General features: G+C 40.5%; 1 protein-coding gene across 2 annotated transcripts in view; it reads left to right on the top strand.

Moving 5' to 3' along the window:
- PDE6B (phosphodiesterase 6B) overlaps nucleotides 1-27,880 on the top strand; it is a 78,401-nt gene that overhangs the window by 619 nt on the left and 49,902 nt on the right. The window lies entirely within an intron of this gene.

Raw genomic sequence — 27,880 nt, 5'->3', positions numbered from 1 at the left:
GTTAAGGGGTCCCTAATGGCCCTGATCCCTTTTGTCCCTCAAGACATAGCTTCACTCCCAGAGGACTCTTCACTTTCTGAGATAACGTGGCTCACTGTTTCTTCCTATGATTCACATGTATGGTCTGGCAAGTTCTTTCACTCCAGATGAGAATATTCGTTCAGTCAGGTCTGGAGTCATTCCTCCAAACTGTCTCCCAAACACGCTCGCCTCAGTGTCTTTGCTAATCCAGTTTCCTATACCTAAATTCCCTCTCTCCCTCAAGTTGTTGAATCTTCCCTACCCCCTAAAGGCCAATTAGAAAACCACCTCTTCCATGAAGCCTTCCTTCATTTTCCCAGGCAGTAAGACCTCTTTCCCCTTTAAATCTCATAAAGCATCTTATTTTTGTCCCTATTACATTTATTATGTGATATGATTAACACAATCATCAATTGTATTATGAGGTGGTATGCGTTATGATATGAGGATATTATTTACAAAATTGTTATTATAATTAGTTATATGTCTTGGTATCATTATACTAGACTTTGAATCCTAAGATGGTAGGGACTGTCTTATCTACAATTTGTTTCACCACTGGAATCAAGTGCGTCTGTGCACACAAAAGGTACTTAATAAATGTTTATTTATTTAGCTGTTGAAATTAATTATAATGTCTGCGTATTCATAGAATCATAGCTTTAGGGCTGAAAGGGACCTTAAAGGTCATCTAGTCCCATCCCCCACTTTATAGATGACGAAACTGAGGCTGGTTTGCTCGTGGTAACACAGGTAGAAAGTGGAAGAATTGGGACTTGAGCCTGGACTCTCTGCCTCCTAATTCAGAATTTTTTTCTGCTGTATCATGTGTTTAGGTTTAGTCTTTCTCTGTTACACATCTGTGTCTAGGGTGGGGTGCCTTGGGCTTTGCACACTTACTTCTTTACCTGCACTATGACTTCTCCCACCCTTCTTCCTTCACCTCCTATCTCCCTTTCCTATGACCTCATTCTGAGGGGTGGAGATCTGCTCCATGGGAATGGGCTGGACTCTGTGGCAGGTGGGCCGCTGCTCCCCTAGCCTGACTGCACCCAACGTTGAGTAGTTCCCACAGGAACTGCCCATTGTCCAATAAAAGTGTAGGCCAGCCTTGGTGAGATCTTAAGGCTTTCCTGTGCCCCAGATCCCTATTCCCACCCCTGGAAGCAGCTTCCCAAAAGTGGCCTAGAGATATCCTAGGATTTCTGTCAGCCTCGTACATTGAAGTGTCCTGAGGTCTGTCCACCCATGGGACTTTGTGTCCCAAGGTCCAAGGCAGGTGTGTGAAGTTTGGATTCAGTCAAAGGGCCGCACTTGAGGACCTAGAGGACCACGCATGGCCTGGAGGCCGCAGGTTCCCTACCCTGGTTCTTTTCACAAGAATTCCCTGCCTCCGTCCCTGCTCATCCTAGTTCCCAAACTGCTAGACACAACTCTGTTTTATGTCACTTGCTTTCTACTTTCAGTGGAGAAATTCTAACAAAACAGTAGGCTCCTCCATAACCTTGGGGAGAGGGGGAGGAGAAAGAAGCATTTATTAAGCACCTACTATGTGCCAGGCACTGTGCTAGGTGCTTTACAAATATTGTCTAATTTTATCCTCACAACAACCCTGGGTTTCCTTGTTGTTGTTTTGTTGTTCAGTTGTGTTTGGTTTTCTGTGACCCCGTTTGGGATTTTCTTGGCAAAGATACTGGAGTGGTTTGCCATTTCCTTCTCTAGCTCATTTTACAGATAAGGAAACTGAGGCAAAGTGAAGTGACTTGCCCAGGGTCACACAGCTAATAAGTGTTTGAAGACAGATTTGAACTCAGGAATGAGTCTTCCTGACTCTAGGCCCAATGCCCCTACTGTGACATCACCTAGCTGTCCCATCCCCATTTTACAGCTGAGGAGACTGAGGAAAACAGAGGTTAAGTGACTTGCTCAGGATCACACAGTTAGCAAGTGTAGAGGCTGGATGTGAACTCAGGTTTTTCTGACTCCAGGACCAGTGCCCTACCCACCGCACCACTTAGATATTGCAATAAAACAAAAGTGAGCCCTTGAGAAGCTTCTTGAGGCCAGAACTATGCCTTATACTATGTCTTATAGATCAGTGGGATCAAACTCAAGTAGAAACAGAACTCTGCAAGCCACATGTTGACTTAGAAAATCACAAATTAACATTGTCTATGTTGCATTTTTATTTGTTTTGTTAAAGGTTTCCCAATTACATTTTAATCTGGGTCAGTCACATTTGAGATTTTGCAGCCACATGTGGGCTGGCAATTTGATGCCTCTGCAGCGCCTAGGCCCCCCCACAGCCTCTAGCAGAAGCCTGGCTACACAGTAGAAACTCAGCAAATCCCTATTCACTGAGTGGTAGGCTACAGAAACTCTGCTCCCTTTCTTATAAAACTGGAAAAACTCAGCCAAGAAAGATATCAGCTGTCTGTCATTAACTCTGGCCCAATATCACCTATAGACAACCTGTGTCTGCAAATCCTCATTAGGGCCATAGATCATAGATTTAGAACTGGAAGGGACCTTAGAGGTCTTTGAGTCTGACACTCTTATTTTACAGATAGGGAAACTGAGACCTGGATGAATTAAGTGACTTGTCCAAAGTCACGCTGGTGCTAAGTGGCAGTCAAGTGTCTCCAGATCCCTTGCTCACTGCCCTGGTTCACACTCACTCAGCATGGTGAAATAGGTGGTCAATACATGGAGTTAATTATCCAGAGAGAACATATAGACTGAATATAAACAGTCTTAGAGGGTTTAGATCAGCTCATATAGGATAGACTCATCATGGGCTACTAAAGGAAATGATTTTGTTTGGGGACTTAACCTATGAAGGTGTCATCAGAAAGAGTGAACCTGATCTTCTGAAACTATTCAATTCAACAAGCATTTATTAAGAGCTTCTGGTGCTCCAGGCACTGAACTAGGCCCAGGAGTTGCTTCAATGCTTCAGTGATTCTGTGGTCTCCCTGATATGGGTATTCACCGCTTTGATGCCAATCACAACTCATCCACGCATCCTCCTCTTGTCCAGTTCTTGTCTATGTTCTCCCAGAGAAAGGAAAACCTAAAAGGCTGGATCCCTTCCTGTGGACGAGGTGTTCGGACATTTCCTAGTACCAGGGTGGCGCTGGAGATGTCTATCTGCCGTCCCCTCCCCTCACCTAGTGTTTGACCCACCCCTTTTCCTGATCACCTAATCACACCATTTCTTCCCCTCTTAGACCCTCCCCACTCTACTTCTTGCACATAGGTCATCATTGGAAATTTGCTGCAACCTACTTGTTCTTACCATGCATTTGCTTTGGGCACCTGGGTGATACAACGGATAGAGTCCTGGATCTGGAGTTAGGAAAGACCTGATTTCAAATCCAGCCTCAGACACTTATGTCTGATATGTGATACTGGGAAAGTCACTTTAAACTGTCTGTCTCAGTTTCCTCAACTGTAAAATGCGAATAATAATAATAGCACCCATATTCTAGGGTTTTTGTAAGGATCAAATGAGATAACATTGGAGGAGGAGGAGGAGGAGGAGGAGGAGAACAAGAACAAGAAGAACAAGAACAAGAACAAGAAAAAGAGGAAGAGGAGGAGGAAGAGAAGAAGGAGGAGGAGGAGAAAAAGGAGAAGGAGAAGAAGAAGAAGAGGAGGAGGAGGAGGAAGAAGAAGAAGAGCACTGAGTAAAGAGAACACATCATTAGTTATGATGGCAATGTTCAAGATGACAACTTTTTAATAAAAAAGAAAAAACCAAGATACACATTTTCAAGTATTCCTTAACAGATTCTGATGAGACATTTCAAGTTCATCTAGCTACTTTTTCCTGGATATGTATCTTTAAAAAATGGTAGCTGACAGTGGAAGCCTTGAAATGTTATATAAATGCTAGTCATTATTAATATTGTTTTTTCCCATATGGATTATTAAACTGACTTCTTTTGAATAATCATGGATCTCATTGAAGAAATTGTAATGTTCTAGAGACTGAAGCAATTGGCTGAATGCCATCTTCAAACAAAAGTTTATGGAACACTTCACCATTTCTAAGAAATCCCTTTATTTGGACTTCCTCCAAGACACAGGCAAAGACCTTCGACAAACACATGTTTCCCATTTTATGCCTTGGTTGAAATTAATAATACAAGCTCCAGTCATCAAAAAGATTTATTTCTGTGGTTGCATTTGTCCAATGATCTTGTGTAATCTTTTTTTTTTTGGTTTTGTTTTTTGGCAAGGCAATTGTGCCCATGGTCACACAGCTAGTAAGTGTCAAGGGTCTGGTGTGAGATCGGATTTGAACTCAGGTCCTGAGCTCTATTCAGCTGAGCCACCTAGCTGCCCCTATCTTGTATAATCTTAAGGAGAAAAGCCCTTAAGATTACTTTTTTTTCTCTATCAAGCTAAATGTGTTATTGTTGTTTTTAATAATCAACACAAAATAAACACAGCAGGATCTTGTTTTCTTTACAGTTTTTAGTCTGATGTAGATTGTGAAGATAAAATCTGCTGGGAGAAGGCATTTACATTTTTAGCAAAGATTTCATCGAACATCGTCATCAAGGATTCTCTTGATATATGTGTAGATGTTCTCATAAGGATTTCAAAAGAGAGAAAGTCAGTATGTGGCTCAGTAGTTACTGATGTCATCATAGTTGCCTTTTAGGGGCAATGCCATCAGTATTTTTTCCCATTCTTTCAGCATTTTTTCTCTAAGATTTTTCTGAGACTAAATTTCCCCACTTCATGCAAGCTGGAAATATTAATGCTGCTCACCAGCCCAATCCCACTGCTGATAAAGTTTTGACCCTATCTGACCTAGGCTGGTTTATCCCTCCTCAGGTAGCCTTGTGACCCTTCCACTCCCTCCCAGAGACTCACCATATTGGTGTTAGACTTTGTGAGAATACCTGATGGGCTTTAACCCTACTGTGGCTCAAAACTCCCGAGTTCAAGCACCGGCCTCAGCTTTCCCAATAGAGGGGACCACAAGAAAACAGCACATGGTTCCCTGAGATATTTTATAAAATGATCATTTATTACTTCCAAGACTGTGTCACTAGAATTCCATGGGTTCTTCTTGGTGTATTTGGTCTGGTCCAGCAATTCATCTTGATTCATTTCCTTGAATGTCATTTCAACTTGGAACAGCACATCTGAGATTGAAACATTAGGTTCCAAGTGTCATGTCTCTCCTTTCCTTAATAATAAGCAGTGACAATTTTTTTCCTATTTCATTCTACTTTTTTCCTCCCACTTTCATTTGTGAAAGCTCTTGGAATGATATGGGTTTAGCTGGGCTTTATGCCATCTCATTGTAATCTTGTTTACGCTGTTTTGTGGTGTGGCACCATGCATCGTCCATCTTCCCCTTCTACGGTGTTTTACAATTTAGTTTGTATTCTACACCAGCAATAGCAGACAAGTGGCCCTGCCTGCAATACTCCCAAGTGGAGCCCAAACTGGATTAAAGTATAATTGGGAAAGTTTTAACAAAATAAATAAAACTACAATAGAACATAGATAACATTACATTTTAAAGCTAAGTTAATATGCAGCCCACAGTGATCCTTATATATGGGTAAGTGCTCTCCATTTGTATTTGAGTTTGATACCACTGTTCTGGTCCATTGCCACTGTTGGCTGCCATGTATTTGTACTTGTTAAAGACATCAATGTTTGCTAGCTAAGGTGGTTTCTAGATTCTTTTGACCTCCTCATTGCAAAAGCTGCTTTACATCAATAAAATTTTGCAGGGAATATGTCAATGAAGGTAACTATTTTTTTTTGCTTTGGGGCAGCTAAGTGGTGTAATGCATAGAACACTGCGCTTGAAATCAGGAAGTGTTATCTTCATGAGTTCAAATCTAGTCTCAGACACTAGCTGTCTGACCAGTGACTCTGGTCAAATCACTTAACCCTGCTTACTTCAGTTCCTCATCTGTAAAATGGGCTGGAAAAGGAAGGGCAAACCAGTCAAGTATCTCCACCAAGAAACCCCCAAAAAGGGTTGCAAAGAGTCAGACATGACTGAAACAACTCACAACAACAACAAATTTTTGCTTTTCCCCATTTTCCATTTTTCAGCATCGATGGCATTTTGAATGGATCAAGCTGAAGGTGTATCTTCCCATCTTTATCCTTTCTTCTAATTTGATAGTGGTGTTTTAATTGCACACAGTCTGATACAATTCCCACGTCAGTAATCAATTGTTTCCTGGCAGTTAAAGTATAATGTCATTTTGCTTTTGTGAAATGTTGTTTGATACTTCTCATGCCTTTCTTTTATGGAAGCAAATATTCATGATACTGAAGCATGAGGTTTCTAAGATATCAATGATTCTTTTGCATTCGCACACTTGAGCTATATGATCCAAACCACTGTTTGCTATCCTTCCCTGAGCCCACCTTTACATTGAAGCCACCGAATAGCAAATTATCTGTTGGCTTTGTTTGGAAGATCTTGTTAAGCACTTCGCAGAATTTCTCTATCTCTTTATGCTCTGCAATAGATGTTGGCAATTAGCTGCAATTATTTTCATGATGCTTATTTTGACTATGCTCATGACCATGACTAGGTGATCAAGTGTCCCATGAAATGTTTCTTGATGCCTAAGGTCACTATGCAAATAATTCCTACAATTCCTTTGTGTGCCTTTGTGTGAGTTATCCTTCCATTTCACTAAAACTTCCTTTTGTCTTCTGGTTTTAATCATGAGAATATCAGTATTGGTGTGGTTCAGTTTTTCTGCTATGTTAATTCATTAGCCATTGGACAAAGATTCTACATTTTGAGTACCAATAGTAAAGTTGATGTTTATAGATATTCTTAAGATTTTATGATCACCACCTCACTACATAAACAGTAGGGAGCCATATAGGATTAGGGACCACTTTTAATTTTTCTTCGTATCATGGGTCTTCAGAGCCAAAGAATCCATCACCAAATAGCCAGACTACTAGAGATGAACCTCTCCATTCTTAACTAGGTTAGCTCTCAGGCAACAGATATCATCTGTTCCTGGGACCATATTTGAAGCCTTATCAGCAAGGAAAGAAATTTACATTCTTTTGATAGACTTTGAGAATCTAGGGTAACCTCCATGCAGTGATGAAACATCAGAGGCCCTGGAAATACAAAGACATTTCTTATATAAACATTCTCTACCCTCAAGGATCTTATTTTCTACTACATTCAGTAACTAGAATAGTGCCCGGCACATTAAATATTTGCTGATTGGTCGATCTCTGGGGGAAATTTGACTTATATACAGATAGGGAGTGACAGGGGCAAAAGAAAGGTATAGAAAAATTGCCCAGAAATGTTTGATGATAGAGAAAGCACTTTTAGCCAGAGAGAAGCAGAGAAGGCTTCTGGGAGAAGGAGGGATGACTGAGGGAGAGATAGAGGGAGCTGTGTTTGATATTCCTATGTTGCTGTTGAGGACATGGACATTAGATTGCCTTCCATCTATTCTGTAAATATACTACATGTATCTTGTTATTTACATGTTCTCTCTCATTAGAATGCAAACTCTTTGAGGACAGGGACCATTTCTGTCTTTCTTTGTATCTTCAACACTTAACACAGTGCCCGGCACATAATACGTGCTTAATAAATGCTTATCGACTGGCTCATAATGGTCAATGCAGGGTTTCAGGATGTTATATCAATTCAGAATGTTAGGATGGCCAGACCAGAGGGGTAATAGTAAATTCAAGGCATCAGAGTCGTCTTACCAGAAAGGACAGCAGTGAGTATATGATATTGGGTGTCCTCAGCACATGGAATAATGATCAGATAGAATGTCCTGACCAGAAGGAGCAAAGGTCAATGAAAGATGTCAGAGAAAGCTAGTTGGGAATATTTGGGGTTGGGGGTTACTAACCTATATTGGTGAGAATGCTCGTTTGATGACAGTCATAAGGCCAGTGGTATTCAGGTTTCTCTTTTGACTGTTTTGGCAGCAGGAAATAAGAATAGAGTCAACTGTTAGGCCTTTGGAAAAGACCTTGGACTATTTTTGCTTGTGTCAGCTTTGGTTAAGAGTAAAGATTCAGGGTTTTACCCTCATGTAGGGGTCTGCTAGAGTCAGCTTATGTAGGCTGATGAGAGCCAATTATTAAATTTTTAATGTGAGCGTTCATACCTCAGAAATCAGCAAATGCTACAAATCAGAGTTTAATTTATTAGGGTTTTTTACTGTCTAGATTTAATAAAATGATGGATAAAATATTAATTAGATTTAATGAAGCGATAAAATGTTATTAATGTAGATTAAATTTAAAAGTGTCTCATCATGCATACATTGGGAGGGGGGGAGCTGGTTGTTAAACACTTACCAACATACCCCTGCTCATATATCAGAAGAGGGTCAAGAAGAGTGAAAGAAGCAAAAGTCACTGGGCAGTCCTTTATCTTACTGCTGGGCTCTGACTCAGTCCATCTTAAGAATAGATAATATGGTCCCTCCCTTTCCCACCTAAGGTCAGTCTCATGGCCTGTTTATCTGTCTTGGGTTAATATATTGACCTACCTGTCCATTCAGTCCTTCTGTCCTGAATCAAATCACTGATCTACTCACCCAATTTTTCTGTTCCAGGGCATCAACTCTTTACCATGGCCATACCATTAATTTATTCTCTCATACAGTATTTATTAAGTACCTACCATATTTCATGCTCTTTTCTTGGGACTGGAAATAAGAAAGACATTCATAGTTCTTGCCTCCAGGAGCTTATAGTCTATTAGGAAGATAAGACATACATACAGATACCCATAGTGCAAGTTAGAATATGGTAAGCGTACAAAGTCAAACTGAGTGACCAGAAAGATTCTAGGAGGGAAGAGACATTCTGGATGGATAACTCAGGAAAGACATCACGGAGAAGAGAAGCCTAAAGGAAGAGAAGTATCACTTGCTTGAACACAGGAGGCAGAGAAGATGAGAACTAAGAAAATAATCAAGTGCATGAAGAGGAGTATATAGAACATGACAGCTGAAAAAGTAGGTTTGAGCCAGATTGTAAAGAATCTTGAATGTGAGGATGAGAAATTCACATTTCATTAATTTAAGCTAGGAAGTGACATGATCAGAATTTTGTATTAGGAAGATTACTGTGGTAGTGTGTGAAAAATGGGTCGGAGAGGGAGCAGGCTTGAGCCTAGGAGACTATTATTACAATGGTTCAGGAAAGAGATGATGGGGTATCAAACTAAAGCAATTGCCGCATGAGCAGAGAAAAAGGGATGGTTGTGAGAAATATCGTGGAGATACAGTTGTTTCTGCTTGGCACTGGGCTTGGATATGTGGGGTGAGGAAGGGAGAAAAGTCAAAGACAACACAGAGATTTTATGCCTAGGTGACTGGGAACATGATGATGTCATGAACAAAATAATGGAATTTGGAAAGAACCTGCCAGGCTTTGGGAAGGGGTAAGAAATGATGAAGTTAATATTTGATGAAATCATTCTGAGTTGACCATGGGCCATCCAAATAAATATCTGCAGCAAACAGATGGAGATAGGGTACTGGAACACGAGGAGGAATCAGGGGTACAAGCACATACTTGTCGCTTGTCTGCAGAGAAGTGATCATTGAAGCCATGTGATCACCCAGGGAAAGCCTGTATAGAGAGAAGAGGAGAGGGCTTAAGGATAAAGCCTTGGCAGATTGCCTACAATTATGTAGGTAGGAGAAAGAGGAAAAGAAGCAAACCAATGCAAGAAAGGAGCTGGTCAAGAGGTAGAAGGAAACTAGAGGTAGAAGGCAAGCCGGAAAAGTGCTTTAGGAAAATTTAATGATGGAGACATCACTTTCAGCTGAGAGAATCAGGGAAGGCTATGTGAACTGAGTTGAGACTCATAGAAAGAAAGAATTAAGAAAGGCAGGGATGAGAAAGAATTGAATTCCAAGTCTGAGGAAATGCTTGCATGAATATTTGTAAGTAGAAAATGCCATGTGAAGTTCAAGACATGATGGATATTCCAGTTTGGCTGAAACAGAGAGAATGCCAAAGAGAAGGATAATAAACGAAGCCAGGAAGCTGAGATGGAGGCAGACTGTGGAAGGCTTTAACTGACCAGCTAAACGGTTCATATTTCATCCTAGGGGCAACAGGAAGCTACTGAAGAATTTTGAGCAGGGGAGTAACATGGTTAGACGTGTGCTTTAGGAAGATAATGAAGGAGATGGCTTGGAGAGACTGGAGGTCAGGAAAACAATCAAGAGGCTCTTGTCCAGGGGAGAGGTGACAAAGACCTCAACTAGTATGAAGCAATGGGAACAATGGGAAGGGTACGGAGAGGAGGGGACAGATACTAGTGATGTTGCAGAAGTAGAGCTGCCAAGATTTGACTGATTGGATGTAAGGGATGGGGGGAAAGAAGAGTCAAACATGACTCTGAGACTTTGAATCTGGGTGAAAGGGAGTGTGGTGGTGATTATAGAAAGAAGAAAGTTGGAAAGGTGGGAATTTACAGGGAATTAACAGGTGAAGCTTGTTAAGTTAAAGGTAATAATAGCCCATTTTGGTAAAGATGCCTAGCAGACAATTGGAGATGTGCGACTAGAATGATATTTGGGTAAATACATTTGGGACTCATCTGTGTAAAAATGAACTCATAGGAGCTGATGAGATCATAAAGAGAGAATATATATGGAGTCTATATAAAGAATAGATACCTACATTTAGAGGACAACAAGAGTATGATGAAAAGAGACCAAAAAATAATAATAATCATACAATGAGAAGTAAAAGCAGGAGAAAACAGGGCCACGAAAACCAAGGAAAGACAGAATATCCCAGAGGAGTGACTGGTTAACAGTTTCAAATGTTGCAGAGATGTCAAAAAGGACAAGAACTAGGAAATGGGCATTAGATTTCATACTAATGAGCTGAAGGGGAAGTTACAGTAGAGTGGTGAAAACAAGACTGCAAGGGGTTAAGGAAGCAAGGGGATAGGGAAGAGGTGAAGAAAGCAAGTGTAGACTATTCTTTGTTGAAGTTTGGCATTAAAGGAGAGATATGGGAAATATGGGGATGGCCAGGTCAAGAGGAAAGGTTTTTTTGTGTTTTTGTTTTTTGTTTGTTTGTTTGTTTTTGGTGAACAGAGGGCTGGAGCGGCTAGGAGAGATGGGATCATGTTTTTAGGCAGAACTTCCTTATACCACCATTTTAGCAGTCACCCAGGTCTTCAACATTATATCATCCTCAACTATTCACTCTCCCTCAGTCACTATGTCCAATCAGTTGCAAAATTTTATGATCTCTACTTTCAGAACATCTCATTTATCTCTACTCTTGTGACCACTGTATTAGTTAGTCCTCATCACCTCTCACCTGGACCATTTCCATGGCTTCCTAATTGGTCCCACTGGCTCATCTCTCCCTGCTCCAATTCATTCTCCACTCAGCTGCCAAAGTGATTTTCCTAAAGTGTAGATCTGACCATGTTAATATCACCTCTCTGCCATTACTCCATAAACTCCAGTGGCATCCTATTACTTCTGGAATCGAATATAGAGTCCTCTGTTTAGCATTTTAAGGCTCTCTATGAATTGTCCCCTTCCTACCTTTCTGGTTTTCTTATACTTTACTCTCTCCACACATTCCACAGTCCAGCTTTACTGGCTGACTTACTGTTCGGAGAATAAGCCACTCTATCTCTTATCTCTGTGTCTTTGGAGAGACTGCCTCCCATTTCCTCCCTCCTTATCCTTGCCTCTGCTTTTGCTGTCTTCCTTCAAGATTCAGCTCAAATCCTATCTTTTCCCAGTCCCTCGAACTATTAGTGCCTTCCCTTCTGAGATTACCTCATGTCTACTGTGCATGTATCTTGTATGCACCTAATCATTTACATATTGTCTTCCCCTTGAGAAAAGGGACTGTTTTTGCTTCTTCCTCCCTCCTCCTTCTCCTCCTTGTCCTCCTCCAGCTCCTGCTCCCTCTCTTCCTCCTCCTCCTTCTTCTTTTGTATCCCCAACGCTCAGCCCAGTGTTTAGCACATGGTAAACATTTAGGTGATTTAAAAAAAACACCAATAAAGGAAAATGCCAGAGGAAAGAAATTGAAGATGAAAGAGAGGAAAGGTGAAAAAAAAGGTCATAAGATCATAGACTTAGAGGTAGAAGGGTCTTTAGAGACCATCTGGTCCAACACTCTCGTTTTACTATGAGGAAATTGAGGCATGGAAAGGTTATGTGATTAACTCACGCACACAAGTATTAAGACCAATATGAACCGAGGTCCTCTGACTCAGATCAAGTACCCTTTCCATTGCTCTCCACTGTCAGATGTGTCCAACCTGAGCTGCTAGTGAGGGTCTGTTTGATGGACTTCTATTGTTTCTCTTTCTCTCTGCCATTCCATTCCTTACACACATACATCCCATTTCCTTTTTCTCTCTTCTTTCTTTGGAGACTCTTTTCCTCCCTGAGGAATTAAGGAGACTGCATATAGTTCAACTTCTTAGACCAGTCTCTTGTCCCTGTAAAGGGAGGGTCTGGGGGCAAGCATGCTCATGTTCCACAACCCCATTCCCCCTGATTCATTTAGATATGAGTAGGGAACAGTGCTGACATCTCTCCTCCCCTATGAGGCCACACAGCAGCTTTGTTTGGGAATTCCCCCATCCTGACCAGAGCTCCGCTATTTCTCCTTTTTATGGAGCCAGAAAAAAAAAGGGTAGGGGGGAGAAGAATATGAAGAGACTTCCCATTGAACATCACAGTCTGATCTCAATTGAGCATGAAGTGGAATGAGGGTGATTACAATCCTCTTATTCTAATCTGTTATAATTAATCTACAATCCATGTGACCCAAATATAATGATATCTCAGATTACTTCATCTCCTGTTCCTTTTTTAACAAGTGGGTCACCATGAATCAAACAGTACCAATGAGCATAAATTATCAGAAAGAAAACACCAGCAAATCTACAAGACATCTAGGGCTGTGGCTGATTGAACCATTTTCTTCCTTCCTTCCTTTCCCTACCACCCCATCTTGTTCCTCCCCATTCACTGTCAAACTTTAAGAAAGAATAAGCCATATTAAATGCATCCACTTCCTTTCTATTTGCCCATTCATTAACCCTTTACTATTTTACCTCTCTCTCCAAGTACTCTGCCGAAACTCCTTTCCCCAAGGTCACCAATGCCTACTGATTGACGGCCAATAGTCTTTTCTCAGTCCTCATATCCCTTTATCTGCAGTGTATGATCCCATCTAGGATATTCTCCTCCACTGGTTTTCAAATATTTCTCCCCCCTGCTGTTTCTCAAACATCTAGCAAATAGCCTTGCATGTACTAGGTGTGCAATAAATGTTTGTTGACTGACTGAATGAATAACAACTCTCTTTGGAGAAGACTCAGGTTTCTTTTTTCCAAGTGGGAGGTCAGCACATATATGATCATAGGATTGTAGAATTAGAACTTAAAGAGTCCTTAGAAGCCATATATATGTTGCTTGGTATATCAGCTGGAGTTAGAAATGGTTGATATCCCAGACAAACCAGTACTCCTTCTTGTCCTTTGCCTTCAAAATGTGGGTGGAACCACTTTTTCCCAACACCTTCCATCTAGAGCTGGCACCAGGAGCTTTCCTTTTCCTTAGTCAATAACTCCACTCTGAACTTCACTCAGGGACAGGGCAGCTTTCGAAATAAACCAGGGGTGGGGGGAGGAATGGACTCCCCTGAAGCACTTGCCTCTTGCTCACCCAACCTTCTCCCAGCCAGCAAGCACTGACAACTGGGCTTACTTTAGCCTGCAGGCAGAGAAGAGGGCTTTAGTAGTTACCCCTTTGGGAATCATTAATATTTATCAGATATTAATAAATCAAAACTCATTGAGATTCTCTATCTGTTGGTTTGAGAGAATGACCCCAAGGACTGTGGTTCAACCCTCTGTCCTTCCTGTATCTTTGTATACTATAAACTACTCAACGGTTCCTTTCTCTCTGCCTTCCTTTCTACCAATAACAAATCGAACAACCAGGACCAGCTAGGATTAATCAAATTTTATCTAGCTAGTAAATTCAAACTGCTTTAACTGAAATAAGTCTTGGAATTAGCCCCACATTTGGACAGAGAGGCAGGGGAAAGGGAATTATAGTATGTCTTTCTCCTATTTCCTGGAGGGAAACAGTTCAGCAATGCCTCAGTCCATTCTAGCCAAACTTCTAATTAGAGAACCAGAAGGCAGAGGCAGTGGCCCATGAAGCCAAGCTGCCATGTCCCTAGTCTCATGAATCAGCTTCTATTCTATTCTCTTCTCTCACTCACTCTACCCCATTCGATTGCCACAGTCAAAGTCTGTGTCTTCCGGACCAAAATCCACCAGTGTGGATTCCATTCCAGCTTCTTGCCTGGCTGTAGCTTCTTCTTGTTCATAATTGGCAGTAGGCTCAGGCCCTCCCTGGCTGGGAAGCTCAACAGAGTCCATCTGGACTACATTCCTGAAAAGCTCCCAGAGCTGGTCTTTGAAGTCTTTGCTCTGTCTGTAAAGAGCCGTCTCAAAAGCTTGCTACATGTCCAAGAGAAAGGCAGTGAACATAGTCATGGCCATTCTTGGGTTGGCTATTTGGCACCCTCAGGCAGAGGAAATAAATAATGACAAATCATGGACACTCAGATCTATAGAGCAAAGGGTTGACTTTAACTGGCAGGAGATGATGATGTATATACTCTTCAGCTTGGAATTTGAAGCCTTCACAGTCTGGCTCCAGGCCACTTTTCCAGGCACATTATTTCCCTTCACATACTGCACATTCCAGCCAGCCTGGCTGTCTTACTATTTCTTGAATTCAGCATGTCCTTCTCCCACTTTTGTGCTTAGGCATAGGCTACCCCACACCTGGAATGCACTCTCTTCTCACCTCTGACTTTTAGAATCTCTATCAAGGGTGGGGAACCTGCAGCCTTGAGGCCACATGTGGCCTTCTAGGTCCTTGGGAGCAGAGTCCTTTTGACTGAGTCCAAGTTTTACAGAACAAATCTTTTTATTAAGGCTTACCTCCTATGGAAATCCTTTCCTAACTGTTCCTCAAATTATCATGTATATGCTTACTTATTTAGATATTGTAAACAAATTATAGCCTTCCCAGGAGAATCTAAACTTCTTGAAGGTAGGACCTACTTTATAATTTTGTTTTTGTTTCTCTACTGCGTAGGACAATACCTAAAACATAGTAGGGGTGTTAATAAATGTTTATTGGATTAGACTGAGAAAGAAATACAGCTGAAATCTGTCACGTGACTACTGGCCTTGGGCAGACTCTCATGACAGGGAAAGGCCAGAGTCACTATCAAAAAACTTTTCTCCCAAACCTGTCCCTAATCCCAATTTTTATTGATAGCACCTCTATCTTCTTAGTTACTCTGGCTTTAAACCTTGGAGCCATATTCAATGATTTTCTCTCCCTTTTCCTTAACACCCATTTATCAAATATTGCCAAGAATAATAACTCCAATTTCTATAGTATTTTATTCATTTTTTTTTAGGCAATTGGGGTTAAGTGACTTGCCGGGGTCACACAGCTAGTAAGTGTCAAGTGTTTGGTCTGAAGGCTAGATTTGAACTCAGTTCCTACAGGGCCAAAAAGAACTTTTTTTAAAAGGCAATGGGGGTTAAGTGACTTACCCAGGGTCACACAGCTAGTAAGTGTCAAAGCCAGATTGAAACTCATGAACACAAGTCTTCCTGATCCCAAGCCTAGCACTCTATCCACTGCACCACCTAGCTGCCCTTTCTATAGTATTTTAAATCTTGCAAAGTATTTTCCTCACATTCTTTAACTTGTGAGGAAGGTCATGGAAGTGTCACCATTTTATGGGTGTGGTATCAGAGGCTCAGATTCGCACAGGGCTTTATGAAAGTGAGTGAATGCCAAAGCCGAGATTCCAACACAGTTCTCACTTGACTACAAGATCAGCATTCAATGAATATTTGTTGAATCGAATTGACTTTGTGTACCCCTCACTTCCCAAGACAATGTTATTGGTTATGGAGTCAAAGGTAACTGGAGGGATGGTGATTGCATGAATAAGAATGGGAAACCTCAAAGGAAAACTGATTAAGGGAGGAGTTTTGAGATGGGGAGCATAATGAGCTCATCTTCAGATATCTTGAGCTTGACATACCTGTGGGACTATTGTTCATTCATTTACTCCTGTCTGACTCTTCATGACCCCATTTGGTGTTTTCTTGGCAAAGATACTAGCATAGCTCGCCATTTCCTTCTCTAGCTCATTTTACAGATGAAGAAACTGAGGAAACAGGGTTAAGTGACTTGCCCAGGGTTACGCAGCTACTAAGTGACTGAGGCCAGATTTTAAATTAGGAAGATGAGTCTTCTTGATTCCAAGCCCAGTGACCTATCCACTGTGCCACTCACCTAGTTGCCCCAAACTGTTGGGACATTCAGATAGAAATGTCTCACAAGTAGTTGGGGCTGCAATTTTATATCTCAAGAAAGAGGCGGAACTGGAAATACAGATTTGGGAGTCAATTGAGTGGAGGAATATTATAATAATAATAATAATATTTATATAGTACTTTAAAATTTACAAAGCACTTTACAAATGGTATCTCATTTGATCCTAACAGCTCTGGAAAGTAGATGTTATTATTACACCTATCTTATAGATGAGGAAACTGAGGTACAGAAAAGTTAAGTGATTTGCTGAGGGTCAAATAGCTAATAAATGTCTGAAACAAGATTACAACTCAAGTCTTCCTGATTCTATGTCCAGCACTCTATCCACTGAATCATCTAACTGCCTATAGATATATGGTTGAAGGGATGAGTAAGGCCCATGAGCTAATGAGAGGAGCATGGGGTTTGAACTGGGTAGGGAATCTGCAGAAACCAGGGCCATTACAAGACAGTGAATGAACAGGAAGAGTTTGCAAGAAGGCTGGAAAAGTAAAATGGCACCAGATCATGGAAGGCCTTGAATGTCAAGCTAAGTAATTTGTGTGGACAGCAAGGAACCTCTACCAGATTTTGAGTAGGTGAGTGACCTGGTCAGACCTGTACCTTAGATTATTTCAGCTGGGAAGGATGGACCAGAGAGAGAGGAGACTGAAGGTAGGGAGATCAGATAGGAGGTTATTATAATAGCTTAAGCAAGAGTACTGAGAGCCTGAACCAGGATGCTAGCCACAAGAGTAGAGCCGAAGGCTAGCTCGTGAGAAATATTGTGGAGGTGGTACACACAGGGTTTGGAACTGACAGGATGTTGCTTTTAGGGGAGAAATGAGAGTGAAAGACCACTCAGAGGGATCAGGGCTGGGTGACTAGAAAGATGGTGTGTCCTCAATAGAGAAAAAAAAATGGTTTGGGAACACAATTGGGATAGGGTGTGGTAGAGAATTCCATAAGGCTAGTTCGGTATATGCTGAACATCCAGGTGACACTTGGCATAGTATATAGATCGTTATATTTGGAGAACTGGTTTCTGCTCCTGCCTCATACACTTGCTAGCTGTGTAACTCTGGGTACCTCCTCCTCATCCTCATCATCATCATAATAACAATAATAATAGCTAACATTTATAGAAATAGCCATTTACATAACCACTTATATATACCAGGCACTGTGCTTTAACAAATACCATTTCATTTGATCCTCAGAACAACCCTGGGAGGTAGATCCTATTATTATCCCCATTTTACAGACGAAGAAACCGAGACAAATAGCAGTGAAGTGACTTGCTCAGGATCATATAGCTAGTAAGGGTCTGAGACTGGATTTAAACCCAGGTCTCCCTGACTCCAGGCTTAGTAATCTATCCATTGTACTGTGATTTACCCTTTCTGAGTCTCAGCTTCCCCATCTGTAAAATGGATAAAATAATAGCAACTCATGGGGTTCTTATAAGGTTCAAATAAGATAATATAGGTAAAAGGCTTTATAAACCTGAAAGTGTGATATTGTTGTTGTTGTTGGTATTGTTATTATTAATCTAGAAAGTAGATGGAAATTCAGGACCGGAACTCAGGAAATAGAAGATCAGGATCAGAGATATAGATTGATCAACTCTACAAAAAAGAATGGATTTATTAAGCATCTGCTATATGCCAGATGCTTATATTCTACTGGGTAAAGCAGCATGCACATATAAAAGCATATTCTAAATGTATGAAGCAGAGACATGGTGATTTGGAAGGAGAGGGCACTAGCATCTGGGAGGGTCAGAGAAAGTTTCATTTAGAAGGTGTCTCATTGGACATTGCAGAGTCATAGGATTTCGATTTAGAAATTACGTTAGAGCTCACCTAGTCCAGCCTCTTCATTATACAGATAGAAAAACTGAGTTTCAGAGACTAAGCCGAGCTTACAGTGTAGCACATGGCAGACCTGGGATTTGAACTCTAGTCCTGTGTGTATCTGACTCTTGGGATAATATGGACTACAATAAATGTCCATTGTTACCATTCTACTCCATAAGTGTGACTCATTCAGGCCCTTGAATGTGCCCAATCACTGGTCACAGAGCCCTTCACGTCAGCCCAGGCCCTTTTTTCCTGTCACATTTATAACCTGCTATCATCATTAACCACTGATTATCCCTCCAAAGTATATTCCAAGAAACCAACTCCGTCAGAGTTCTCCCTGGCAACCAGCACCCCATTCACTCTTTTTTTGCTTAGATTTTAGTCAAACCTATAGACTGACTCCTTTGTACCTACTCCAATCCAATCAGTGTCTGGTTAGGACCATACTGGCAATATGTAGATAGATAGACAGACAGGTAGATACAAATATACATAGATACAGAGACAGATATATAGACAAACAGAAATAGAGAGATAGAAAGGGAGGTAAATAAACAGATGGATAGATAGATGAACAGATGGATATGGCTGGATTGACAGATGTTAGATATGTAAAACTATATATATATATATATATATGAAGATAGGGGTGTGTGTGTGTATGTGTGTGTGTGTGTGTGTGTGTGTGTGTGTGTGTGTGTGTGTGTAATATGATGTAATGGATAACAGAGACGGCAGAGCTGCTCAATTCCTATTTTCTCCAATTTTCTCTGACAAGGAGAATAATCTCCAGACTGACAAGGATTGAATGAAAATAGCTAACAGAGAGCTGCAGCCCAAAGCTTTCTATTAGGGGCTGGAAACATTATCCTAGACTGCAATGACACTGCAGTCTTCTCAATGTTGGCATTCCCTCTAACTATACAGATCACAATCCATCCATACCTGCTCTCCTCGGGTGACTCTTGTCCTTGTCTTCCCATTAACCCTCCCCATTAGATATGGGTAATAATGAGTTGTTAACCCATGAAATAAAGGTATTTCAAAAAGGATGCTAAATACCATTCTTTCTCTTTTGGAGGGCCATCCGTCAAAGGACAACTGTCAGTATCAGAGTATACTCTAGGTCAGCCTTACTCTCTCCCTTCCACATAGCATCATTTAATCACAGAGTTGGAAGGGATCTTGGAGGTCATCTAGTCCAACCCATATATAAACAGAAATGTCTTCTGTGTCATCCACAGTAAATGCCCTTCTAGCCTCTGCCTGAATACATCTAATGATGGGGAACTCAGTACTGCCCATATTTTTCTGGACATTTCAAAATATTAGGAAATATTTCCTTGTACCAAACTGAAATCTTCGTCTCTATGATTTCCACCTGTATTCCTAGTTTTGTCCTCTTAGATCAAGCAGAAAATTCTAAACTCTCTTCTTTTTTTAAAAGTATTTTATTTTTTTCAGTTACACATAAAAACAATTTTAACATTCATTTTTATAAAATTTTGAGTTCCAAACTCTCTCTCCCTCTCCCATATTGAGAAGGCAAGCAATTTGATATAGGTTATACATATGCAGTCATGCAAAACATATTTCCATGTTAGTTATGTTGTGAAAGAAAACATAGACCAAAAAAATAAAAAGAAAGTTAAAAAAAGTATGCTTTGATCCGCATTCAGACTCCATCAGTTTTTTTCTCTGGAGGTAGATGGCATTTTTTGTCATTAGTCCTTTGGAGTTGTCTTGGATCATTGTATTACTGAGAATAGCTAAATCATTCACAAGTGATCATTATACAATATTGCTATTGCTGTGCATAATATTCTGGTTCTGCTCACTTCACTTCACATCAGTTCATGTAAGCCTTTCCAGGATTTTTTAATGCATCCTGCTCATCATTTCTTATAGTACAATAGTATTCCATCACAATCACATACTACAATTTGTTAAGCCATTCCCCAATGGATGGATATCCCATCAATTTCCAGTTCTTTTCCTTGACAAAAAGCTGCTATATTTTTGTACATATATGTCCTTTTCCATTTTTAAAAATCTCTTTGGGGCAGCTAGGTGGCACAATGGATAGAGCACTGGCCCTGAAGTCAGGAGGACCTGAGTTCAAATCCTGGCCTCAGACCAAACACTTGACACTTACTAGCTGTGTGACCCCAGGGCAAGTCACTTAACGCCAATTGCCTAAAAAAAAAAAAATCTCTTTGGGATACAGACCCTTAGTGGTATTGCTGGGTCAAAAAGTATCACTTCCATAAGCTTCTGAGCTTCAAATTTTCTCACTCTCCCTCCCCACCTCCCTTCCCAAGACAATACACAATCTGAATAGGCTATGCATATACATTCCTATTAAATATATTTTCACATTTGTGATGTTGTAAGAATTGGAGCCAATAGGAGGAACCACCAGAAAGAGGAAACAAAACATAACAAAAGGAAAAAAATAGCAAATAGTGTGCTTCGATCTGCATTCAAACTCCATAGTTCTTTCTTCTTTGTGTATTGCATTGGGAAATGACATATTCTTATAAATTTGACTCAATTCTTTCTATATATTTGAGAAATGAGGCCTTTGTCAGATAAACTTGCTGTAAAATTTTTTCCACAGTTATGATTACTAACCATGTATTTCCTCTCCATCCTATTTCCCCCCATTTATCCTTCTCTCTCTCTCCTTTCCCTCCTCAAAACGTCCTTGCTCAAAAATGTTTTGCTTCTGACCACCACCTCCTCAATCTACCCTGCTTACTACCAGTTATCTTCTTCTCTTATTCCCTTTCCCTCCTATCTACCCTACTTACAGGGTGAGATGGATTTCTATACTCAACTGAGTGTGTATGTTATTCCCTCTTTGAGCCAATTCTAATGAGAGTAAGATTCAAACATTGTCTGCCACCACCACTACCCCCAACTCTCCTCCACTGTAAAAGCTCCTTCGTGCCTTTTTTGTGTGAGATAATTTACCTCATTCTACCTCTCCCTTTCCCCTTCTCCCAGTGCATTCCTCTTTCTCACCCCTTAATTTTATTTTTAGATATTCCAATGTAGTCAACTCACACCCATGCCTTCTGTCTATGTACAACCCATCTAACTGCCTTAATGATGATGAAGTTCTTAGGAGTAAACCCTTATCTACATGTCAGTTCCTTCAAATCCTTTTTTTGTTTTTTTTGTTTTTTTTTTTCCAAATCTTTGAAGGTAGCTATCACATCCTCTAAGTCTGCTCTTCTCTGGGCCAAACATCTCCAGTTCCTTCACTTCAGTATGGCGTGGTCTTTTCACTCTACTTACATGATCCTAAGAATTTAGAGCTTAAAGGGATTTTGTAGGTCAAGTCCAAAGCCTTCATTTTATAGTTGAGAAAACTACTGAAGCCCAAAGAAGCTGAATACTTTGCCTAAGGTCCTGTAAGCTCTAAGCCACTAAGCTGGAATGAAAACCCAGTTCCTTTGAGTACAATTTCACTTCTCACACCTACATGAATTGCCATAAGTAACTCTCCTCTGGATATGCTTCAGTATGTCAATATCTATGAAATATAATGCTCCTGAGGAGCTTGGCTTCTTCCCAGAATGATACAGGAGAGCCGGGATCCGGGGCTAACAGATTTTCTTCTTACTCAGTTCCTTCTCGGATTCCTAGACCCCAACCTGAAGCTTGGAACCCTTTGAAATTCTTGGGGTCTGAATGTTCTTGGCCCCTGACTTCACAGAAACAATGGCTTTAACCCCTAATTAACTTCCTGATTCCCTTCTACTGAGGTCGTCATATCATGGCTCCTAGTTCTAGCACCCAGACCTTCTCTCCCCTCTACCCATAGTTGCTGCACCCTCTAGAACCCACTAATGCATAAACCAAGGTTTATTCTCCTAAAGAACAGGTTCGGTAATAAGGTTTCAGGGAATTACAAACACAGATAAAAGAAAGCTGGAAGATAAAGGGTACTGACCACAGCCAAAACACCAGAAAGGTGAAAATGGACTTGGTGCTGGAGGACAGATGATAAAACCTAGCCCTCCTCTCAACAGAGTTGGGGGATGGATGACAAGCAAGGATTGTTGCACATGCTGTCAGCGCAGTCATGGGGCCAGGAGGTTTGGTCCACTGTTTTCCTTTGTTAGGAAGGAGAGTTTGGAGGGAGGGGCAGGGGGAATGGAGTGTACACCAGGAAATGAGTGGTGTAAACAAATGAATCAATAAAGCTTTTGGGAAGAGATCAATGTAGTCTTCGTGTCTGAAGAAAGAGAAGTAGAAAGTGGCGCAAAGTAGCTAATACTTAGATTTCTACTAATGACCATCTCAACAACAACAAAAAAAAAACCTGCTTAGGCCAGCTTATGTTTCCATTAGGGCTTGGCAGGAATCTGCTAATTGCCCATCCAAGGCAGTCGATTAAGATAGGTCATATCAGGAGAAAAGACAAAAGCCCACTATAAATAAATAAAGCCTTCTTCAAGAGCTCCTAGTAATTGAGTACCCAGCTCAGCAAAAAGGTGGGAAGCCGACACTTTGCCATTGTAGTTGCCTATTAGGGTCAGCCAGAATAGCTACCAACACTAATAGCAAAGGACCGACTTGAGCCTCTTGTTTCCAGCACATATGGAAGAAAAGGAGAATTTCACAATGACCTGCAGAGAGAGTGCTGCGCCTGTATTTCTGCCAATGGCAGAGAACGGTTATGTATTACAAAGTGCAGGTTGAGGAAGGAAGGACTCCCCATTTCCCAGCTTCTTGGGAAAAGTGAAGAGCTTCTGGAAAGAGTGGAAGAAATACTTTAAAGAGAAAACCAAAATGGATAAGAAGGGGTAAAGAGGAATCCTAACTGTGTCAGGAGGTGGGAGGACTCTATACAAATATGAAGAACAAGGACTATGGGAGGACATAGCTAGAGCTATGGCATAGCCATGAGGGGCTTCTCATGGCATATCGCCCAAGGAGAAAGTAGTTTCTTGTGTTCTAAGCAATGGTGATGTGAATCCATAGATACCACTGGGAGAGAAATCAGCTATCAATCCATCAGCAAGCATTTAAGTGCCAGATGTGTGCTGGGCAGTGTACAAGGTGCCATGAATAACAATACAAAAAGAAAAGGAAACAAAAACTGATCCCCACTCCTAAGAACTTTACATTCTAACTAGGAATGGCGGGAATGAGAAGAGATGAATACTGATGGCTGGTAACTTCCTACTGGGGAGTACCAAAGTGATTTGACTTAAACAATCAATAGAGAGGTCTGATTTATTTCCAGAATATATGATACAGAGCCTCCTGAGACATGTTAGATCTGAAAGCCATTTAGCTCATTACTGGTGATTCACATAAAGGAAAATGATACCAAAAGGAACCTGGAAAATTATTGCAAGGGGTTTTGAAGTCATAGACAAAACAAACAAAGAAACTAAAACCCCTGTAGGTCTTGGGGACATAGGTAGCATTTTAACCACCATTTCCTTTTAAAGGTTAGGGGCTTCTGGAAGATACAGGTGTGGGAAGTGAATACCTGGTAAAAAGATGACTTTGGAGGACAGAATGGAAGGAGTGTTCAGGAAACAGATTGTAAACCTGGTGTGGAGGCATAATGTCATAGGAATGAGGGGATTTAGCTATCCTGAGAGCTGTTGGAATTCACTCTCTGCCAAAAACAAAACAGCTGAGAAATTCTTAACTTGTCTTAATAATAATTTCATTCTGCAAAAAGAAGAGAAAGCAATGAGGGATACAGCTATTCTGGACCTGATTCTAACCGACAAGGAGGGGTTGGATGGGGCAATAGGAACAGTGGGAACGTCAGGATGGAATGAGTACCTGTGAGAGAGGGAGGAGTTAGACCAGGTCACAATACAAGGGCAGCTTAGGCAATTCGCCAGCAGTGATGCCTAGATGCGAGCAACCCCCTGACAGTCTGAGACTTGTATGTGGTGCTTTACCTAGTGGGTTTTCCAAGTCTTGAGTAGGCTAAAGTACATCAGACCTCATAGAATAGCTATGCAGGCTGCTTTTACCCAAGGCTGTGGGGAATCGTTTCATTGAGGCAGCTAGGTGAGGTAATGGTTAGAGTGCTGGACTTTGAATCGGAAAGACCCAAGTTCAAAACTAGCCTCGGATACTTACTAGCTAGTGAGTGTGAGCAAGTCACTTAACTTTCCTCAATTTCCTCATCTGATTAAAAAGAAAAAAAGTGGAGGGGGATAAGAATAGCATCTACCTCAAAGATTTGTTGTGAAGGTCAAATGAAATAACATATTGAAAGAGCTTTTCAAGGGCTATGTAAATGCTAGCTATTATTATCATTGGTCCAGATCAGAAAGGTTAGTCTCCACCCATAACACTGCTCCATCTTAGAATCTGTGATAGAAAAGAGGAGAACCAGAAGACGTTTTTCATTTGTTCTATGTATTTGGACAGTGGGTTTCAAAGGGAGAGAAGATAGCTAGGATTTCATGATCTAAGTCAATGGTTCTCAAGCTTTTGGTCTCAGGATCTGTAGACTCTTAAAAAAATTATGGAGCATTTCCCAAAGAGCCTCTCTTTACGTGGATTACACCTATCAATATTTAACACAATAGAAATGAAAATATCTTAGTGTTATTATGAAAATAGTTTTGACCTTATGGACCTCCTGAAAGAGTATCAGGGTCCCCTAGGGGTCTCCAGAGCAAACTTTGTGAACCTATGGTCTTAGCAGACCTAAGAAAGTTCTCAGAAATGAAATTCTGACACAAACATAAATTCTAAAAGGGTGGTTGTCTGAAGAGACCAATGTGAAAGCACAGAAAACTCGTCAACCAACTTTGATTTTTAAAATACAAATCTAGAAGATACAATAATAGCTAAATAACATTTACATAGTACTTTTACATTTGTAAAGCACTTATTATCTCATTTGATTCTCGCAATGACTCCCTGAGGTAAATGTTATTATTATTCCTATCTTATTATCCTATCTTAAGAAATTAAGGCTTAGAGGTTAAGTGACTCGCCCAGGATGACAGAGGCAATATATATCAGACATAAGACTTGAATCCAGGTCTTTGTAAGAGTGGGAATTGTTTTTCATTTTGCCTTTCTTTGTATCCCCAGCATTTAGCATAAAGTCTGGCACGTAGATGCCACTTAATAAATCTTGTTGACTTGACTTGACTCTACCCACTATGCCGCGCTGCCTCTAACATGATCTCCAAGCACTTTAATAGAAGGATGGTATACAGAACAAGAGAAATGAGAATCCTGATGGTCTCATATTTGGAGAATTGTGTTTAGTTCTGAGTACCACATTTTAGAAGGATATTGATGAGCTAAAGAGCCTTCAGATGATGGTAAAGGGCCTTGAGACTGTGCCATAGCAGGCTCATCTGAAAGAACTGGAGATGTTTAGCCTGGAGAGAAAGGGACATGTTAACTTTCTTCAGTAATTGAAGGGCTGTCATATGGAAAAAGAATTAGATTTATTCTGCTTGGACCTAGAGGGAAAAACCAAGAGCAAGAGGTTTGAGTTGAAAAATGACAAATGATAATAGTAATAATAGCTCACATTTACATAGTACTTTAAGGTTTACAAAACACTTTACAAATATCCATATTATATACATGTGTGTATACTATATGATATCATATATTATAAAATTATTATATATTATATTAAATATATAATATTAAATATTATTATATTAATGGATTGTATAAATTATATATTATAATATTATTAAATTAATATATTATGTATGTGTGTATATGTGTGTGTGTGTGTGTGTGTGTGTGATTATATCCACACGACAACCCTGAGCAGTAGGTGATATTATTATCCCTATTTTACAGATAAGGAAACTGAGTCTGACAGAGGTTAAGCAATTTGCCTGGGGTCACACACCTAGGGAGTGTCTGAAGTTGGATTTGAACTCAGGTTTTCCTGACTTGACCTAATCCATCATTTTATTCACTCTACCAGAAGTGTCAAAACACAGCCTTCACACTTCAGAGTGTGGCCAGAACCGGTTAGAAATGTAATTGGAAAATATTTAGCAAACTAAATAAAAATACAATAAAACATAAAAAGTTAATATGTGATTTTCTAGCTTAACATGCAGCCTGCTGGGATCCTTGGGTACAGTTTAGTGTCCCCCACTGCTATATGAGTCTAACACCTCTGCAGTTTACAGCAAGGAAATATTCAAACAATTTTAGGAAAGAATGAGTACTAACGTTGGGGGGAGGGGAGGTCAGGAAAAGGTTAGAGTCAGAGGGGACATGTGAACCAGCCTTAAGAGAATCAAAGGCAGAGAGAATAGATGCCTAGCATGTACCTAGGACAGCCTGTGCAGAGGCATAGGAGATGGTGGGAGAGGAGGCACGGTGAATACACGGCTTTAAATGCGACACTGAATTTATTTTTCCCTAGAGGCAATAAGAGACCATTGAAGATTTATAAATAGGAAGTGAGTGACCTAGGACTTCTCTCCTAGGTAGTAGGTTCCCTCTCACTAGAGAGTTTTAAGGAAAAGCTGTATGACTGGTCTGGTATGTTGGAGAGAAGACTCTTGCTAAAGTGAGAGTTGAATTAGATTAGGAATTCTTAACCCCTTGGAGCCTATGGAGATTTCTGAGGGTCCGTGAACTTGAACATGAAAACATTACATTTTAATTTTCACTAATTCTTTATTTTGCATTTTTAAAAACAATTATTCAGAGAAGAGGTCCCTCAATGCATCCTGGGCCACCTCCAGTCATCCTGATCTATATCTGGCCACTGGACCCACATGGCTCCAGAGGAGAAAGTGAGGCTGGTGACTTTGCACAGCCCCCTCTCACTTAAATCCAATTCACTTGCAAGTCATGGCATCATCTTCCTGATGTCATGGTCCTCTTCAAGAACAAAGCACAAATATCAAGCCATAGACTTCAGCAGATTGCCAAAGAGATCCACAACATAGCACTCCCCCCTCCAAAAACAAAGATGAAGTGCTTCTGGAGTAGATGGCCTCTAATGTCTAATGCTAAGATTCTGGGATTCTGAAAGTGTAGAGGAAGGGGGAAAGAGGAAAAAGTGAGATATAGTGGAAGGAGCACTAGATTTAGAGGTTGAGGACCTGGGTTCAAATCCTGCCTCTGGTGTTTCCCGCCCCTGTGACCTTAGTCACTCTTCTTCTCTAGGTTTTGTGTTATTCATCTCAGTTGGACTAAATGATTTCTGAGATTCTTTTCATGTCTTTGAGAAATTAACAATGAGAGGCATCTATCGATCTATCTGTATGTATGTATATGTGTGTGTATATGTGTGCATATGTGTATGTATGTGCATACACACAGTATATATATGTATATGTATATATGGAGAGAGAGAGAGAGAGAGAGAGAGAAGAAAGAATAGAAGGAAGGCCAGAAAGAAAGCCCAATAAGTAGCTTTTAAAGCTACAGGTTGATTTTATTCTATTATTTATTCTATTATGTTACACTTAAAATACATAATAGAGATCTGAAGTTTCATTCTCTTTTTCTGTCCTACTGTGTATGCAAATGTCCGTTCTTTTTTGCTGTCTGTTAAGTTCAAAATAAAAATTA

The sequence above is a fragment of the Phascolarctos cinereus genome, unplaced genomic scaffold, assembly GCF_003287225.1.
Source record: "Phascolarctos cinereus isolate Bilbo 61053 unplaced genomic scaffold, phaCin_HiC Scaffold_9;HRSCAF=440, whole genome shotgun sequence".
Taxonomy (NCBI): domain Eukaryota; kingdom Metazoa; phylum Chordata; class Mammalia; order Diprotodontia; family Phascolarctidae; genus Phascolarctos; species Phascolarctos cinereus.
The sequence above is the reverse complement of the archived record's forward strand: the minus strand, read 5'-3'. Positions and strand labels throughout refer to the sequence as shown.